Consider the following 20,260-nt stretch of genomic DNA (forward strand, 5'->3'; position numbering starts at 1 on the left):
TAACAATCGGTAATGACTCAATTGAACGAGTAAGTAATATTGTATATCTGGGTACTCATATTAATGAAAGCTGGAAGCCTAGTACAGATTATTTGATCTGATGATAATATTATGTTCCTACAGTTGACTTGGAAGCCGGTCCTGACATCTTGGGTAATTCTGAAAACTATACAACAATAGAGTAGGTATTATATTTACAAGGGATTATTCAGCTTTACAACTGTTATTAAAATAACTTTTATAATGAGACACTAAATTTCTGGATACAGATAAATTTTTCCGTAAGCGTTATAATAACAAAATGAAAACTGAAATAATGAGAAATTTCAAATACAGCAGCAATACATGATTTTTTTCAGCATAAATAAAAAATCGGTTTATCAATAGCACACAGTATTTGTCAAGGAAGGGAATCAAGAATTTGTAAAATGCATTAAATGTAACCATATCTATGTGTTCCGTTTGTGGAAGAGACATTAATTGTTACTACGTTTTCAAGCAATTTTTTTGCTCCCATTCATGTTTTTGTCTTGAAAATTGTACATTAGTCGAGTTAACCGACATTCCAGCAACAGTTAGTTAAGTACCTTAAAAAACAAAACATACCAAATTAAAGGCATTGTTGAGTTTGTTCCTCCTGAAAACGAAATAACAATTGGACATTATATTTCCCACTGCCGACGAAATAACAATAAATGGGAAATTTACGATGATCTTAAAACTTCGGTGGGGTCAAACAAGACAAAAAGCAAATCTTTTGTTTTATTCTTGATTATAGACTATTTTTTCTAACAAGTTTTCTTCAAATGATCAGTGCTATACGAGTCCCGAATCATATCGTTTCCATAAACGTTTGTGGGGCACTACAGTTTTAGGCAAAATTGTAACGCAACATTATATCTTGTATAACCTATTTTTTTATGCAGAACATATTACACGCTTTGGCAAAAATGCAGAACAAACCTAGCACTAACTTGTGGTTTATTCAGATTTTCTCTAATCGTTTGGATTCTATATGGGCAGTACAGCTTTACGCAAACTTGGAGCGCCACATTATATCTTGTATATCTTTTTTGTTTATGCAGAAAAAATTACACGCTTTGGCAAAAATGCAGAACAAACCTAGCACTGGTTTATTCAGATTTTCTCTAATCGTTTGGATTCTATATGGGCAATACAGCTTTACGTAAACTTGGGGCGCCACATTATATCTTATATATATTTTTTGTTTATACAGAAACGGCTACAGCAATAATTTTTTTCTTTTCGTAATAAATTAGCAATAAATTAGTAATTAATTCCTTGGGTTGAATTTTCGATTTTCATAATTTTTTCGGGGGTGAGTTTCGCGCTAGGGGATGATGGGGTAGTTTTCGAGATTGGTTAATATATCAATCAAGAGCAATTAATTAGCAACAAAATATGTCGTTGAAATGGGCCCTGTGCCCCTTTTCATTATCAAGATATAGGGTGGGTGCTGCTGGCTTTACCGTAAAGCTAGCAGCACCCACTGTTTCTCGGAAACGGCTACAGCAATAATTTTTTTCTTTCCGTAATAAATTAGCAATTAATTCCTTGGGATTGAATTTTCGATTTTCATCATCTTTTTGGGGGTGAGTTTTACGCTACGGGATGATGGGGTAGTTTTTTGGGTTTGGTTAATATACCAATCAAGAGCAATTAAATAGCAATAAAATATGCCGTTAAAATGATCCCCGTACTCCTTTTCATTGCCGAGATATAGAGTGGGTGCTGCTAGCTTTACCGTAAAGCTAGCAGCACCCACTGTTTCTCGGAAACGGCTACAGCAATAAATTTTTTCTTTCCGTAATAAATTAGCAATAAATTAGCAATTAATTCCTCGGGGTTGAATTTTCGATTTTCATCATCTTTTTGGGGGTGAGTTTTACGCTAGGGGATGATGGGGTAGTTTTTTGGGTTTGGTTAATATACCAATCAAGAGCAATTAAATAGCAATAAAATATGCCGTTAAAATGATCCCCGTACTCCTTTTCATTGCCGAGATATACAGTGGGTGCTGCTAGCTTTACCGTAAAGCTAGCAGCACCCACTGTTTCTCGGAAACGGCTACAGCAATAAATTTTTTCTTTCCGTAATTAATTAGCAATAAATTAGCAATTAATTCCTTGGGGTTGAATTTTCGATTTTCATCATCTTTTTGGGGGTGAGTTTTACGCTAGGGGATTATGGGGTAGCTTTTCAGGATTGGTTAATATACCAATCAAGAGCAATTAAATAGCAATAAAATATGCCGTTAAAATGATCCCTGTACTCCTTTTCATTGCCGAGATATAGAGTGGGTGCTGCTAGCTTTACCGTAAAGCTAGCAGCACCCACTGTTTCTCGGAAACGGCTACAGCAATAAATTTTTTCTTTCCGTAATTAATTAGCAATAAATTAGCAATTAATTCCTTGGGGTTGAATTTTCGATTTTCATCATCTTTTTGGGGGTGAGTTTTACGCTAGGGGATGATGGGGTAGCTTTTCAGGATTGGTTAATATACCAACCAAGAGCAATTAAATAGCAATAAAATATGCCGTTAAAATGATCCCCGTACTCCTTTTCATTGCCGAGATATAGAGTGGGTGCTGCTAGCTTTACCGTAAAGCTAGCAGCACCCACTGTTTCTCGGAAACGGCTACAGCAATAAATTTTTTCTTTCCGTAATAAATTAGCAATAAATTAGCAATTCATTCCTTGGGGTTGAATTTTCGATTTTCATCATCTTTTTGGGGGTGAGTTTTACGCTAGGGGATGATGGGGTAGTTTTTTGGGTTTGGTTAATATACCAATCAAGAGCAATTAAATAGCAATAAAATATGCCGTTAAAATGATCCCCGTACTCCTTTTCATTGCCGAGATATAGAGTGGGTGCTGCTAGCTTTACCGTAAAGCTAGCAGCACCCACTGTTTCTCGGAAACGGCTACAGCAATAAATTTTTTCTTTCCGTAATTAATTAGAAATAAATTAGCAATTAATTCCTTGGGGTTGACTTTTCGATTTTCATCATCTTTTTGGGGGTGAGTTTTACGCTAGGGGATGATGGGGTAGCTTTTCAGGATTGGTTAATATACCAATCAAGAGCAATTAAATAGCAATAAAATATGCCGTTAAAATGATCCCTGTACTCCTTTTCATTGCCGAGATATAGAGTGGGTGCTGCTAGCTTTACCGTAAAGCTAGCAGCACCCACTGTTTCTCGGAAACGGCTACAGCAATAAATTTTTCCTTTGCGTAATAAATTAGCAATAAATTAGCAATAAATTAGCAATAAAATATAGTCATAGTCTGAATTTGGTCTTATGAAGTGGTGCTGCTGACTTTACCGACATGTTTTTTTCTACAAACGTGTTAAAAATGCAATAATACAGTTTAAACTAAATTTTAAAAAACCTTTTAAACCACCTTTTTCAAATTGCGCAAGTTGTACTATTAATATTAATATTAATAAATTAAATATAAATATTTTGACGTTTTACAATTTGACAATTCACTTTTAACTGCAGTGCCTTAAAAATTTTAAAGCACTAGTGCCTTAAAGTAGCATTTTTAACGCTCCTATGGATTGCTAAAAATTGCATTTTTAACACTGTTGTAGAAAATTAGTATATTATTCAACGAGCATGTAATGATGGCTATTACTCACGATGATGAAGTTTGCGACACGAGCCGTAGGCGAGTGTCGTAATTCATCAGAGTGAGTAATAGTCATTACATGCGAGTAGAATACTATACTTTCTCTACGATCTTTTTTTTTATTTTAATTAGTATAAAATTTAATTATCAACTACTCGAGATTTAAATTATAATAATTTACAAGAATACCTAAATGCTATTTACCCCTAGTACGTGGCTGAATAATTGGTTGCCTACTATTACCAAATTATTATTTATTGTAAAAATACAACTAGGAATAGTCAAAGTTCTATTCGTTTCCGAAAAATTATAAGCTTAAATTTGTACCTACTGCCAATTAATCTAATAAATAGCTGTTGTCGGTGGACGTATTTCAATAGTTATAATGTATATTTACATTTAACTATATATAATATAATAATATAACTATACATAATATGTTATAACATATTTACCATACTATAACTTGAAAAATAAACACAATATTAGTTATAAATTCCAATTAACATAAACAAAATGAGCTAATGTCATTGTCACTAAAATAAATGATAAACGTTAAAATTTTTAGTACACAAGATATAAACGTAAAAAATATACTGACATTATTACAATTAAAATTCCTTTAAAAATTTTTCGAAGTTAATTATTGATATAAATTACAATAATTGTTGTATTAAATAAACAACTTTAAGTAATTTTATTTGCAGTTTATATACGATTAATATTAAAAGTGGCATGCGTCACTTGAATCTAACTTCAGCCCGTGAGTAATGACCCGTGAGTAACTTCAGCCCGTGAGTAATGAATTATTTCCACCTACCTCTACCGAAAGTATACTTTTCCGGACCTGATTGTAAGGAGCAAAGTTGTACTTTTCCTCCCTAGGGAGGAAAAGTAAAAGTGACGTCATGGTATTTCATTCATGAAATATAACTTATTGACGCCCTGTACTATATCTATTTTCTATTACGTAAGTATCTATACATTTTAACGTTTATTTAAAAAAACACTGTATTTTGCAGAATGGTAAAAAACAGTAAATTGTTATTCTGATTTAACAATGTTTACATTAATAAGGTACATGTCCCAAATAAGGGCCGGTTCCCAACAAGGCCCACCCTCATGTTTTCACCTAAATAATTTGAAAAAGTACTAAATTATCTTGAAACCAGTTAGGTACTGGCATCTAGTGGACGAGACAACAACTACTTCGGAAGCCATTTGTGTGTTGGTCATTTTATGTTCATTTGTGTTACCGCAACCGAGGAAGCATAGCTGTCTTCTTATTTGTAAGGTATGTTACATCTGCTTACATCCATTATGTTATAAATAATTTTTAATTGTAAATTTGTATTCGTAAACAGGAAACTGTGTTTTTTAATATGGTAGTTTTATTTTTCTAAAACGGCGTATATTTACAAAGTTATTAACAACTTAACAGTTTCAACTGCTATTAAGCGGGTAGCTCCTAGTAAGGCCCACCCGTGGCTCTCCCAAGAAGGCCCGGGTGGGCCTTAATCGGCACGCTCGTGTTTTTGTGTACTATTGAGTACAGTTTGGAAATTAAGAAGAGCTAATTGATAACACATTTCGACAAAAGCCAAGTTGCATGAAAAAATAATATTTATTGTGCTACAAGGGATCACTTAAAGTTGAAAATATAGAGAATAATAATTATATAAGCAAAAAATAGATAAGAAAAATCATAAAATATTACAAGTAGGCTAATATAAAAAATAAATTTAATAAGCAATATTAAAACACATTTTTTTATAATCTAACATGGAAGTTAAATTATTTGGTTTTGTTCATCCGGCAATTTATTTGTACTTACGTCGAAATAATTTTTCAAAGACTATAAAAATAAATATAAGCATACAATTCACGAGTGTGAGCGTATTGTTTCATTTATTTTTTTAATTTCAGATGAATTCAAAGAATAAACGTGCTACCTGGAGTGAGGATGATTTAAAAAAAGCGATGGGAGCTGTTAATGAAGGGATGTCAGTCAGAACTGCATCCAAAACTTACGGTATCCCCAGGCGTACGTTACGTAACCACGTAAGCAGCGGTGTAGCAACCAAGAGGTTAGGAAGGAGACCTTGCTTAGAGGAAGCTCAAGAAAAAGAACTTACTCAAAGAATTTTTCGGCTTGCTGAAGTTGGGTATCCAGTTACAGCTAAAGTACTCCGACGCTGTGTATTTGAGTTCTGCGAAAAAAATAATTTTCAGAATCCCTTCAATGAAGCAAAAGGTATGGCTGGGAGCAAATGGCTCAAGTTATTTCTACTGAGGAACCCAGAGGTTGCCAGAAGGAAGGCGCAACATATGAACCCAGGAAGAGCTGCAAAACTGAATAAGTTTATTGTCAACGATCATTTCCAGAAGTTAAAAAATATCATGACCGAATTAGAGGCATTTGACAAGCCACAGCTCATCTATAATATGGATGAAAAGGGCTGTCGTCTGTCTCTCCATAAGTCTCCTCAAGTTTTGGCAAAGAAAGGCGTAAAAAGGGCTACATTTTGTTGCTCCTGAACACGGGCAAAATGTATCTATCGTGTCATGTGGGAATGCAATTGGACAGGTCATTCCTCCAATGATCATTTTCAAAGGAAAGCGACGCAAGGCAGAATGGGAAGATTATTTGCCACCTGGAACAGCGGTGGAAATGACAGACAAGGGCTCAATGACTACAATGACCTTTATTAAGTGGCTGAATCATTTTGCCAAATACAAGCCTGCAGGAGAAGTTGTTCTGATTTTTGATGGAGCATCGTCACATCTAGATCCAGATATTTGTGACGTTGCTGAAGGTCACAGTATTAGACTGTACTGCTTACCTAGCAATACGACTCACGAGCTACAACCTATGGACAAGTCAGTCTTTAAACCGTTCGAGTCGTATTGGGATGACGAAGTCCAATTACATTGGTCAACAAATAAAGGGGAAGAAAACAGAACAATTAGTAGACGAGTATTTGGAAAAATCTTCAGCAAGGTATGGCCAAAAGCAGCATCCCCAGTTAATGTCATGTCTGGATTTCGAGCTACTGGGATTTATCCTTTTGATCCAGAATCTATTCCTGACTGTGCATTCGCTCCTTCCCATCCTTCACAGCGTCCTGATCCAGAAGAGAACATACCAACAGGTCCCGAACCTGCTGAAGCGTCAGATATTCCAACAGTTTCCGAACAAAGGAGTTCCCGAAAAAGGAGACGTCAATCCAGCAGTTCTAGTTCTTCGGAAAGTGAGTCATTTTCTGTGAGGGATAGTTCACCTGACGTCAGTCTTAATAGCGATGATGATGGTAGTGACAACCCTGACGAACTCAACTGTTCCTTCCAAGAAATTTTGAAAACTCCAGAGCTGAGCAAGAAACTACAAACCCCTAGACGAAAGGCAGTAAACTATCAGGCGCAAGTAGTAACTAGGGAACTATTCGCTGAAAGACAAAACCAGCAGAATACCAAAGTAAATAATGCCTCTAAGGAGGTTTCAGTTGGGAATGGGAAAGTAATTCCGGCGAAACAGAAAAAATTAGAGAAATCTAGTAATGAAATCGACGCTTCTGGTCCAAAGCTGCAGTAGAGCATCAAAAACTGTTAACTGGTTTTGTCATTTATGCCGTGAAGACCGAACAGCTGACATGAGACTCTGCACAAAGTGCAAAAAGTATGTTCATGAGGAATGTGTAGGGTTGACATCCAAAGACAAAGTTGTAACAAAAAGAAGAAAACTTCTGTTGGAGTGAAAGTAAAAAGAAAGATATAGGTACTCCAACAGAAGTAAGGAAAAAAGATTATAAGAAAAAGACTAGCTAAACTAAATAGTTGTGGCTGAAAAGAAGAGAGTGTGGGGTGTGTAAAGAAAAGGGTGAAGTGACTTCTACGTTGAGAAGCCGAAGTAAGAAAAATAAAAAATACTACTTTGCAGTAGTACTGAAGAAAGGGGAATTAGAAGGGATAGAAGTAGAAGTGGGAAGAGACAGAGGCAAACTGAATAGAGTTGGCTAGCAAGAGATGCAAGAAAACCACTTGACACTCAAGGATGGATACGGCTCGTTTGCATGCCTGTCGAAGAACAGTAGCTCTATATAGATAGTAATGATGACTAAAAGATGAAATAATAAAATAAGAATAATGTACTGAAACTGAATGAAGATGGATAATTGCTAAAGACGAACAAAATAAATAAATCTAACAAATCATGGGCGCCATGAAAATGATCTTCGATCATTTTCCCAGGTATCTTACACTGCTTTCAAATATTAAATATATTAAACCTGTAATAATGAACATAAAGGAATAATAAAATAATTGATATACAAAATAAATACATATTTATTAAAAATAACTACCAGATTTTTAACAATCTCTGAGTTAAGCAAGTTCATATTATGCTGTGACTCTAAAATGACATAAGTTATACAAAAAGTTATATTTTAAAGAGGATATTATACAATACAACAACACTAATGTTATCTTTTACAAAATTAGATACCTCTTGCTTACATATAGGGTACACTCACATGAGTCTTCTACCAAATGGTTATAGTACGCTTGCTACGTACAACTAAATGAAACCGACAAAGATGAAAATAATACAAATAAATAGGCCCAAGCCTCACTAAGGGAAAATACAATAATGAATAAATAAAGTTAAATATACAATTGACTAAAGTAGAAATGAAGTTGAGATAAATACTGACGATGACCTAAATTAACCGAACAAATGGAATAAAGCGAATAACAGTAAAATATTTGGGAAACAAGCTAGTAATATTAAAAAATAAATTTACCCGAATTACATAAACCAATATCAAAGCAATAATAAAGTATTAAAAACCTAATTTTTTTTCTCTAGGCTTATTCCTGTGCACAAGAAGTTACCGTAGATACAAAGTTTGGGAACCAAATAATCTAATATACAAAAAATATGTCAAAAAAAAAAACCAGAGGTAACCTAAATCTGGAAAAAAAATTAATTAACATGGTGCATTAAATCAAATGTCTGAAATATAAAAAAAACCAATAGTTACTAAAACACCTCACTAAATGTTCCCAAACGAGGTTGCGGTTGCATCCTAGAAAATGATGCACCAGGATGGTGCGACCCCATGACTCCTGTAGGCCCAGGTGCCAAGACGAAAATTGAGCTGGAACGCTCCCATAGCTTGTTCCCAAAAAGACGTATTCCCTGGCGACTTATGGTTGGAGATTGGCCTCACGGTGTTTCGAGGTGTTTTAAGTTCTCACATGGGTGGCGTGTGATACGATGATGTTGTGCAGAAATCCCATTGGATTAATTACTTATTCCTTCCACAAATAAGTTTTTGGTGATCCAAACTCCAACATTCACATATTTGAGGTCTAACCTCTAAATTTGACCTACTATTTGCACACGCCACCCACCATGCTCGTTGAATCCCCAACCACAAGTGCCACGTGCCACGGAACTTCTCCCTCACCTTCCAAGAGGAGCATCTCAAACGACCACAGAACATGAATTAAATGTCACGGAACGATTCGACAATTGTTCCGCAGACGTCGACGTGTGACGTCACATAAGTGGTCCTTTACGAGAAAGTTACAGAAATTAATTGGGAGGTCAAGAGAAAATAATTATAAAAAATAATTAAAGGGCTAAAATGATATTATAACGGGTGGACCGTTACAATCCCCTTCTGCTCGGGAAAAAAAAATTTTTTACCAAAAAAAATTTTTTTTTTTAAACTTCAAAATGTTAACAAATAAACTTACAATAGTCTAACAATCCACGTTGATTCGCAAGATTACCAATAAGAATAAACTAATGATCAGGAAAAATAAATACATATATGACTCAAACTCATGCTAAAATGTTACTATGTTACTCTCTGTTACCAATATTAATGAATTGCTTCAAAAACCAAACAAACTAAATATTGTACTAAAGTTCATACTAATAACTAAGTGTCGAATTGGGCACTAAAACCAAAATTGAACTATCCATGGACATCAGATTTATAAAGGATATATCCAAGGACGGAACAACCAGGAAAAGGTGTGAGCCAATTCGAACCATATCACAAGAAAATATATCAAAGTAAATAAAAAAAATCAGTAACTAAAATAAGCAAAGAATTGAACACTTTATCCAAAACTGAACTAACAATGGACACCAGATTCATAATAGTATATCCAGAGAAGAACAATCAGGAAGATTTATGGAACAATTCTCACTAATGCCAAATAATACCAATAATAAACATACCAAAGGAATCCAAAACTCAATAACCAAAATAAATGTGGAATCAGACACTTAATCCAAAGTCGAACTATCAGTGGACACCAGATTCATAAAAGGCATATCCAAAGAAGAACGACCAGGCAAATTTATGGACCAATTCACACCAATACTAAACCACATAAACAGATCAGGTCTACGTACACCCACATCCGGTAATACGAACCTATCCAACCAAATACACAAAATAAATGAAGAATCGGACACTTATCCAGAATCGGACTATCAATGGACACCAGATTTATATAAGAGTATATCCAAAGAAGAACGATCAGGCAAATTTATGGACCCATTCTTACTAATACTAAATAAACTAAATTATTGGATCCAATGGTAACTAATACTGCACAAAATAAATAAATTAGGTCTACATACACCCTCATCCGGTAATATGAACCTATCCAAACTAAGTAATCAAAATAAGTCAGAATAAATATTGCTAACAGACTAAGTAACAGAGATGTAACCTAACTAAATCAAAAGTAAGATAAATACCTAATGTGTATTGACTGAAATATTATAGAAACTACATAAACTAATTCGTGCTGGTATTCGCGAACTATAGCATGTTGCTACAACAGATATGTGAGAATAACCAGACGTAGATAAAGTACCAATAATGTAAGAATAAGTAAGAAAGAAAAAGAATAAATGATGAACTCATAAGTTTTATGACACTATGATAAGTGATAGGAAAAAAAAATATGTGATAAGTGATAGGAAAAAAAAATTGACGAGAACGGGCAACCAATTTTAATTAAAACTGCAGATTCATGCGCTCTCACATACGTGGAATTATTCAGGAAATGTTCCAAAATCTAAATAACAAAACTAATGCCTAAGGAAAGAAGTGGGAATATACTCAAATGAACAACTCATTTGTCTAAACACTCCAAATACTGAATTAATGAACCTACTATGTATAGGTATAGTCAAAGCTTTGATCGATGAATACGTGCACACTAGGATATTTATCCCTCATCAGTCAAAGTTCCACATACATACTATGAAGTACGAGACATAATACAAATTAAATAAACCTCCCTATCAATTTGTAACAAAAACTGGAATAAGTGGACTAATTACAGGAGAATGGTTAGGAACTGATGATGAATAGACATCTGCATACTCTGCCATGAGGACATAGATTACGAAACCGGATAGCAATGGCCAATTGCTGAATTTCGAACCCACGTACTCACTCACTAGCATTAACAGAGTAAGGACAGGCTAGTCCACAAGAAGAAATCAATAAAAGACTTAAGAAACCATACATACTCACATCAACATTCCAATCTAATTCCAGAATCATAGTGTGTAGGATAGAAGGATATAAATTATTATAAAGTGTTTAAGATATTGGAGACAAATGTTAGTCGATCAGATTAGCCAAGCGGACTGAGGCGCACGATTGACAAATCTATAGTGGATATGCGGTCGAGGCGATCGAGGTTCGTGCCCCAGCCCGGTGAATAGAAAAATAAAAAGGCTGACGTCGTAGTCTAAAATTCTAAAAAGAATCTACGACTTAGTCTGGAATAAGCTGGTGTCTGATCGGCCTATGGAGGAGCCGTACGGCAAGGGATAAGGGCTTGCGGCTCGGTGACACTCCTCCATAGATCCCTACCGGAAGGGCGTTGACGCCTATAAACGGTGTATACATAGACAAATGTTAATAGAGTAACCCAATAACAAATTAAAAACCACATCTGTCCAATATGGCAAATTCATAACTAGATATAAAAATAATATAAAAAAAATAGTAGGTAATCAAATATTCAAAAATATATAACACATAGGTAATCTGAGATATGTAGTGCATAACATATAGTTCCATAATAATATCCATATTAACCAAGAGTAGGTACTTGTATGAGTTCACCTATCCAAATATATAAATATATAATACTCAACAACCCTTCTAACTTAGGGGTTAGGTGTGCAAAAACTAGACAAAAATACAAGTGAAGTTTTTATTAATTGGATAATCCTACTGACAGGATTAGCAATTAATAATATTGACTCATAATAATAATTAAAATGCACCATACCTAATACCAAAAAAAAAATAAACTCATACATAAAGTACTACATAATAATTAAATTAATAAGTAATAAATAAAAGTCATCAAAACTAAGCCAAAGATGAAATCAAGCAATGTACGTAGGTACCTGCATTATCAGATGGAAAAAAAATTAGACTAAAATTTCTAACCATACTAAAGATTGAGCTAAGCTAAAGACAAACAGAAGAAGAGATTAGCTTGAACAACACTGTTAAGGTAATCTTCTTCTGAAGATTGTTCTATAACTTAATAGAAAAATGGAATCAATGTTTCCTAACTAATAAAGAATTTATATTTAAATCTCAACCTAAAGTATCTGATTTCTATGAGCATTATATTATGGTACCCAAATTGATATAATATTATTATCAACAATAATAAAACTAGAAACTGAGATGGATAATGGAACTACTTTACCATACAATAATTATAATTGTTATGTTTAACACTACCAATTAAAGAAAAATAATTTGGATGACCATCTGTAATCATCCGAACCATGCGAATTCAACATATCATGTGTAGAAGCTAATGTTGTGGACTGATTGTGCTTTGTGGTGTGTGCCTGTCTTACCAAACAACCCAAATATCAAAAATAACAAATATAAAATATAATCTAAAGTTTGTAAGACAAAGATACATATGGAGAAAATATTAGCGACACACCAACAAATCAAAATGCCAGCAAAATATATAAATAATCAAATCAATAAAGTAAATAAAATACCTAAATACTGCAAATAATTTCTAGTTAGGTGTAAAATATAACCATACTAGAAAAAATGTATGCATATAGTCACCGATTAATTGTACGTGCAAACATACTACCATTGGTAGAAGGAATCAAAATTTATACTAATAGAACATACTGTCAGTTATGTATACTCAGTTTAAATACACAAATAAGTTTCTAATAAAAATATAAAATCCAAACTAAGATATGAGCTGTACCACTAACTAAAAATGAGGTATCGAAAATAAACTAATCAAAAACCAAAAGCAGCATAAGTCTACCTGTTTAGTATTCGTAAAGTTTTAAAGACCAAAAATAAATCAGAAGTAACATGTATACAAAGATATCAAAAAGTTAATAAAACAGAAAATTCCAATAAAAGAAAATTGAACTAAAAGAACTACTGTCTTAGAACCAAAAACGGTTGGCCCCACTTTGGGCGCCAGTGTAACAAAAAGAAGAAAACTTCTGTTGGAGTGAAAGTAAAAAGAAAGATATAGGTACTCCAACAGAAGTAAGGAAAAAAGATTATAAGAAAAAGACTAGCTAAACTAAATAGTTGTGGCTGAAAAGAAGAGAGTGTGGGGTGTGTAAAGAAAAGGGTGAAGTGACTTCTACGTTGAGAAGCCGAAGTAAGAAAAATAAAAAATACTACTTTGCAGTAGTACTGAAGAAAGGGGAATTAGAAGGGATAGAAGTAGAAGTGGGAAGAGACAGAGGCAAACTGAATAGAGTTGGCTAGCAAGAGATGCAAGAAAACCACTTGACACTCAAGGATGGATACGGCTCGTTTGCATGCCTGTCGAAGAACAGTAGCTCTATATAGATAGTAATGATGACTAAAAGATGAAATAATAAAATAAGAATAATGTACTGAAACTGAATGAAGATGGATAATTGCTAAAGACGAACAAAATAAATAAATCTAACAAATCATGGGCGCCATGAAAATGATCTTCGATCATTTTCCCAGGTATCTTACACTGCTTTCAAATATTAAATATATTAAACCTGTAATAATGAACATAAAGGAATAATAAAATAATTGATATACAAAATAAATACATATTTATTAAAAATAACTACCAGATTTTTAACAATCTCTGAGTTAAGCAAGTTCATATTATGCTGTGACTCTAAAATGACATAAGTTATACAAAAAGTTATATTTTAAAGAGGATATTATACAATACAACAACACTAATGTTATCTTTTACAAAATTAGATACCTCTTGCTTACATATAGGGTACACTCACATGAGTCTTCTACCAAATGGTTATAGTACGCTTGCTACGTACAACTAAATGAAACCGACAAAGATGAAAATAATACAAATAAATAGGCCCAAGCCTCACTAAGGGAAAATACAATAATGAATAAATAAAGTTAAATATACAATTGATTAAAGTAGTAATGAAGTTGAGATAAATACTGACGATGACCTAAATTAACCGAACAAATGGAATAAAGCGTATAACAGTAAAATATTTGGGAAACAAGCTAGTAATATTAAAAAATAAATTTACCCGAATTACATAAACCAATATTAAAGCAATAATAAAGTATTAAAAACCTAATTTTTTTTCTCTAGGCTTATTCCTGTGCACAAGAAGTTACCGTAGATACAAAGTTTGGGAACCAAATAATCTAATATAAAAAAAATATGTCAAAAAAAACCAGAGGTAACCTAAATCTGGAAAAAAAATTAATTAACATGGTGCATTAAATCAAATGTCTGAAATATAAAAAAAACCAATAGTTACTAAAACACCTCACTAAATGTTCCCAAACGAGGTTGCGGTTGCATCCTAGAAAATGATGCACCAGGATGGTGCGACCCCATGACTCCTGTAGGCCCAGGTGCCAAGACGAAAATTGAGCTGGAACGCTCCCATAGCTTGTTCCCAAAAAGACGTATTCCCTGGCGACTTATGGTTGGAGATTGGCCTCACGGTGTTTCGAGGTGTTTTAAGTTCTCACATGGGTGGCGTGTGATACGATGATGTTGTGCAGAAATCCCATTGGATTAATTACTTATTCCTTCCACAAATAAGTTTTTGGTGATCCAAACTCCAACATTCACATATTGGAGGTCTAACCTCTAAATTTGACCTACTATTTGCACACTCCACCCACCATGCTCGTTGAATCCCCAACCACAAGTGCCACGTGCCACGGAACTTCTCCCTCACCTTCCAAGAGGAGCATCTCAAACGACCACAGAACATGAATTAAATGTCACGGAACGATTCGACAATTGTTCCGCAGACGTCGACGTGTGACGTCACATAAGTGGTCCTTTACGAGAAAGTTACAGAAATTAATTGGGAGGTCAAGAGAAAATAATTATAAAAAATAATTAAAGGGCTAAAATGATATTATAACGGGTGGACCGTTACAAAGTGCCGAATTTCGTATGTCCATGGTGTGAGAATTGATAATACTCGTATATCATTGATTAATTATATTAATGTTAATTAAATATTTTGTAAAACTTGTCATTGTTTCATTGTCATTAACATGCTTTATAAATTAAATTTTTGGGGTGGGCCGTATTAGGGACCAGGGGTGGGCCTTATTTGGAAGATGGGTTCCTAACAAGGCCCTACGACAAGGGTTAATAATTTATTTAATTATGATAATACTAATTACGAAATATTTATTTTTGTATTTTATTTTTATATTACTAGAACTGAAGCATGTTACACACTTTTTCCCGACATCCTATCTCCTATGTATATTACATAAAAAATTAATAACTGTTAGGTGGGCCTTATTTGGTACACGTACCTTAATTTGACTTATATTTGACAGTTGACAGTTATATTGTACCTACTTGTTAGTTTTAGTTTGTTGGTTAGTTACATAAATAAATTAAGTAAAAATGAAAAAATGACTTGTTATTTGAGGAAGGTGGAAAAACTATATATGTATAACATGGAAGTAAAGTGCCTTTTCCTCCCTTGAATGATTACTGCCCTCCGCTACGCGTCAGGCAGTAAACTTCATTCTCGGGAGGAAAAGTAGTACTTTCCTCCCTTGTTATACAAATAGCTATTACTCACGGGTACAGTAACGGGTGCTATTATCTATGAAAAAATAGCGAATAATGAGCATCTTATTAAACGGTCGTAGAAAATTAGTATATTGTACAACAAGTGAGAAAAAAGATATATTTCTCACGAGCGCAGAAGTTTGTTGGCAGGAGCCGAGGCACGAGGCGAGGGCCACAAATCAAGCGAGGGAGAAATATGTCATTTTCTCATGTGTTGTACACTGTACTTTTTCTATGGATGCGGTTTTGTCAAGAATTCAAACTTCAAAATTAAATAATTTACGTGCTTTTAGGTATATTATACCTACGCATAAACTGAAATAAAATACATATACCTACATGTTACATGTAGGTATTTAATATTCTAAAATTTATATACCTTATTTTTTTGAATTCTAATTAACAGTTATTTTTGAACAGTTTTGAAAGGCAATTCCTGGTAAGTTTTGATTTAACACATTTATTTGACAACATTAATTGTGTTTGTATTGTGCATGTTACCATGGAAACGGCGATCATAGTATGGAAGATCGTAGGAGAACCCGTGAGAAAAAATATTTCTCACTGAAATGGCCGACTTTTCTCACTGCCTGAGGAATTGTTCGTTTTTAATGTATGTAAGTACCTAGTGAGAGAAGTTGCATATTGTATAGCATCCATAGAAAAATGTATTTTTTGTATGGATGCTATACAATATGCAACTTCTCTCACTACTTACATACATTCAAAACGAACAATTCCTCACGCAGTGAGAAAAGTCGGCCATTGCAGTGAGAAATATTTTTTCTCACGGGTTATCTGCTGGTTTTCCATATACGATCGCCGTGTCCATGGTAACATGCACAATACAAACACAATTATTGTTGTCAAATAAAATGTGTTTTAGCAAAACTTACCAGGAATTACCTGTCAAAAGTGTTCGAAAATAACTGTTAATTAGAATTTTAAATAAATAACGTACGTACATAAATTTTAAGAATATTAAATACCTACATATTTATATATTTTATTTCAATTTATCCATAAAATTTACCTAAAAGCACCTAAATTATTTAATTTTGAAGTTTGAACTCTTGACAAAACAAATGCATAGAAAAAGTACAGTGTACAACAAATGAGAAAATGACATATTTCTCCCTCGCTTGATTTGCGGCCCTCGCCTCGTGCCTCGGCTCGTGCCAACAAACTTCTGCGCTCGTGAGAAATATGTCTTTTTTCTCATTGGTTGTACAATATATTTTTTTCTATTCTCATACTATAATATATCAATTATGCTGTCACTACCTGTATCATAATGAACTTCATTATGATACAAGTAGTGACATCATAATTGATATAGTATAGTAAAATGTATTTTTTCTATTCTCATACTATAATATATCAAATTGAAGAGTCTCAGATACAGAATTCACCATTATAATAAAATTAAAATGGTAAATAGTTATTTAAATCTGAGACTTTTCGTGTTGAAAGTTCTTTCTGGTACAGTGGTACCTCGATATACGAGCGCCCTAATCTGCGAGTGTTTTGAGATAGGTACGAGCCGCCAAGCGAGCGATGTTTTGCTTTGAGATGAGAGCAAAATTTGAGATACGAGTAACCGCTTTTTATTAAAATTCATGCCTCTTTTTGACTACCTACTTCTAACTTGAAGGAGGTGATAAAGGGTATAATGTGAGCTAAGGGCGTTACAATAATCTCTAAGCTCCGGACCTCTCTCCATGAAAAGATGGAGAAAATAATGATGGTGTGGGTGACAGAAAAGCAGCTTCAAGGAGAAACCTTAACACAAAGCATCATATGTGAGAAGGCACGGGCAATTTATAAAAGGGAGGAAGAAACAAACCTCTTTGGACAGTTTTTTTTAAACAAGCTGCAGATGAAAATGAGAAAAGTGTGACGAAAAAACAAACACCACTGACGAAAATTAAGCGCTTCCGTAAGAACCTCACTTTTTCTTATGTTTTTACAGAGTATGTATGTATTTTTTGTTATTTATAGATAAATGTTTCTTCTCGTAAAAACATTTTTCTTATTTAAAAATACTTAACAAAAACAACTAAAGTGATTTTTTTGGGACTGGAACGGATTAATGACATTTCAGTTAATTTCAATGGGAAAATTGCTTTGGCATGCGAGCAATTTGATATACGAGCAATGTTACGGAACGAATTACTCTCGAATATCGAGGTACCACTGTACATCCTTAATCTGCGACTTTTACAATTTATAAGACCGCAGACGACGAATATAGAAAACAAAAAGGATTCCTTGCAGTCACATTCCGTTTTCATTCGTCAAGGAAAAGGACAGAAGAGGAACTTTCTAGTACTCAAATCTGAGTAAAGATAGAAAAGTAAAAGATGGTTTTGCTTGTTTTTGATTCAGAGGGATGTACAATCGCTGGACAGCTGTTTCAACCATTTCAGGCTTCTTCAACAGCGCTAGCGTGCACTCCTCTGAATCGAAAAAGAGCTCAATCATCAATTTAAGGTGAATTTGAAAGATCATTCAAATTCCCATTGGGACGTGATCCAGCGACATCTCTTAACAAATTGAAGAGTCTTAGATGCAATGGGAATTTGAATGATCTTTCAAATTCCCCTTAATTGGTGGTTGAGCTGTTTTTCGATTCAGAGGTGTTAGAAAATCAAATTCGGATTGATTTCGCACCGCGGATCACCTGTGAAGCATTATGTAAAAAAGAAGAAGACTATCATAACCTAAAAAGTCAATCTTTTTTTTCCAAGACAGAAATGTTTGTTGTTCACGTTTTCAGTTGTTGTATTTTTTGTATAAGTAAAGTAAAGTTCTTAAAATAAAGCTCAGGTGAAGGAAATATCGTATTATTTCTTCCGAACTTCTCCGGCCGGCTAATAACGGGTAGACTTTAGCAACGGTGGAACATTTTTGGCGACCGTGACAGAGGACACGTGAGTTTGTTGGAACTTTTGTTGGTATTTTACGTACATAATTATTGATTTACGAGAAAAAAAAAACAGTTTAGTGAAGTCGAGAGAAATACAGTCAGCCAAGGGGCAACAAATTAAAGATTTAAAATGGCTGCGATTGAAGCAAAAAAGAAGCATAGAAAAGTGCTGAGAACAAGTTTTACAAAGGCAGGCAATCGTTTGTACTCTTTGTTTAAAAGAAGTGAGCCCGATTTTGATGCAATTGAAACAGATTGGACGTGTTTTGAATTGAAGTATACTGAACTACAGGTAGCAGACAATGAGATTTATAGTGAAATGTTGGTTGAAGCCACTGAAGAGAACCTTCTTGCTGAGATGGAAGACTGCGATGGATACAAAATGAGGTTTACAGAGTTACACATGTTATTTAAAAGGCTGGTAAATGCTCGTAATGAAGTGAAAGTGGTTGATGACTCTGGTAACTCAGTAAGTTCAGAAGAAGAATTAAAAGGTAAGCGTAGATTTAAGTTGCCCTCTATTCAGTTTAAGCGTTATGATGGAAATATAAAGGGATGGCTACCTTTTTGGTCACAGTTCAAAAATATTCACGATGATTCATTCATAGATAAATGTGATAAAATAGAATATTTGATACAAGCAACTGTTGAAGGCAGTAGGGCTCGACAACTTGTTACAAGTTTTCCTATGGTAGCTGATAATTATCAAAAGATTATAGAGTGCATGCAGGCTAGGTTTGGCAGGGAGGATCTTCAGATAGAAATTTATGTTAGAGAGTTACTTAAGTTAGTTTTAGAAAACTCTATGGCTACTCAAAAGTTAGAATTATCTCTGTTATATGACAGCATTGAAACACAGTTGAGAGCTTTAGATACTTTAGGGATAACCTCGGATAAATATGCCGCAATATTGTATCCATTGATTGAATCCTGTTTGCCACAGGATATTTTGAGAATTTGGCAGAGATCTAGTTTTTGCAGTACAGCAAGCTCGGCTGATCGTAATTTAGGATCAAATCTTTCTTTGAATTCTAATATGAATAAAGACACAACTTTGGAATTGAAACTAGTCAACCTTATGAGTTTTTTGAGATCTGAGGTAGAAAATGAACAAAAAATATCTTTAGCTAGCGATGGTTTTGGTTTAGCACAGAATTTTAGTAACTTAAATTTAAAATCTGATAGCGAACATGTTCGTAAACGCAATGTCAAGAGGGAACCTTTATTTTACACTGCTGCTGGTTTGTTAAATAGTACAGATGTTGTCAAATGTTTGTTTTGTGATGGAGCACATGAGAGCACTTCTTGTTTTAAGGCACAGAAAATGAATCTAGAAGAAAAGAAAAATTGTTTGTCTAAACATAAGGCATGTTTCTTTTGTTTGAAGGGGGGTCATCAGGCGAGGAAATGTCGCACACGTTTAAGATGTATTTTATGCAGCAAATCCCATGTTCCACTTATGTGTCCTAACCTTTCTACCAGAAAATTTCCTGATCTGACAGATAAACAAAATGTTGATAATACTCCA

Source organism: Diabrotica virgifera, chromosome 4 (assembly GCF_917563875.1).
Source record: "Diabrotica virgifera virgifera chromosome 4, PGI_DIABVI_V3a".
NCBI classification, from domain to species: Eukaryota; Metazoa; Arthropoda; class Insecta; order Coleoptera; family Chrysomelidae; genus Diabrotica; species Diabrotica virgifera.